Consider the following 1,463-nt stretch of genomic DNA (forward strand, 5'->3'; position numbering starts at 1 on the left):
AAGAAGAAGGAAGAAGAAGAAGAAGAAGAAGAAGAAGAAGAAGAAGAAGAAGAAGAAGAAGAAGAAGAAGAAGAAGAAGAAGAAGAAGAAAAGAAGAAATACAAGTGGCAAATAAATATATGAAAAACTGTTCAACAGCATTGGTCATTTGAGAAATGCAAATTAACCCAACACAGATTCCATCTCACCCCAGAAAGAATGGCTATCATCAAGAAGTCAACCAATAACAAACAATATCAGACTGTAGGGAATAAGGAACCCTTCTCCACTATTAGTAGCAGGGTAGACTGGTACAACCACTATGTAAATCAGTGTGAAAATTCCTCAAAACTCTAGGTTTGGAGGCCTAATTTGATCTAGCCACTTCCCTCCTGGATGTTTTTCTAAAAGAACTGAAAACACCATATCATAGCAAAATACTTGCACCCATGATTATAGATAAATCTTTGTCATAGATAAATCTTGAAGACAACCAAAACGCCAAATCAACTGAAGAATGGATAAAAAAGATGTGGTATTTTTACACAATAGGATATTACTTAGCTATGAAGAAAGATAAACTCAAGACTTTTTTCAGGTAAATGGATGCAGTAAGACACCATACTAATAAGTAAAATAAATCAGACCCACTTGTGCAAACATCATATTGTTTCACTAGTGTAAGAACCTAAAAGAGTAAAAAAATCTGAAAGTTACAATAGATACTGTGAAAGGGAAAGAATCTGTTAAAAGGATCAACTACAATGAGGAAAAGGACAAGAGAAAGAAGGAAGGGAAAAATATACGTATGTATATATACAGGATAGTTTAGATAATTGTACTGCTGATTTTACTGGTATATTGAAAGCAGCAGTTAATGCTTAATTTTTTTGCTTTCTTTTTAAAATTTCTTATAATTTCTTTGTACCAATTTTGCTTATATCTGGTAATCTAAACAACTAATTTGAAGACAACGTTGTACAATATAGCACGGTTTAATTTCATTGTTTACTTCCTATTATTTTGTTTAGTGAAATTCTGTATTGTTTCTAATGGCTTTTTTTTTTGCTATTTTTTATTTTCATTAAAAATTTTAAAAATGAAAATAAAATTAAGTAAGTATATAAATAAAATCTAAGAATTGTCAAGTTGTGTGTGGTAGTACATATTTGTAATCTCAGCACTTGGGAGGTGGAGACCAGAGGTTTGCCTTGAGCTTGAGACCAGCCTGGGACATACAGTGAGTTCAAAGTCTGAACTACATAGTGAAATCCTCTCTGGAAAAAAATACATACACACAGAGAGAAATACTAAGCATTGCCAGAGTAAGAATGTATATTTAACTGTAAGTTCAGGATGCATGTAATAACCCCAAAAGTAATCACTAACTGAAAAATAAATGTAACAGAAAAGGCACATAGGAAGGGATTGAAATAAAAATATTTGTTTAATCAAAAAGAATTATGAAAAGGGAATTAAAGAAG

Source organism: Octodon degus, unplaced genomic scaffold, assembly GCF_000260255.1.
Source record: "Octodon degus isolate 3935 unplaced genomic scaffold, OctDeg1.0 scaffold00147, whole genome shotgun sequence".
In the NCBI taxonomy this organism is placed as follows: Eukaryota; Metazoa; Chordata; class Mammalia; order Rodentia; family Octodontidae; genus Octodon; species Octodon degus.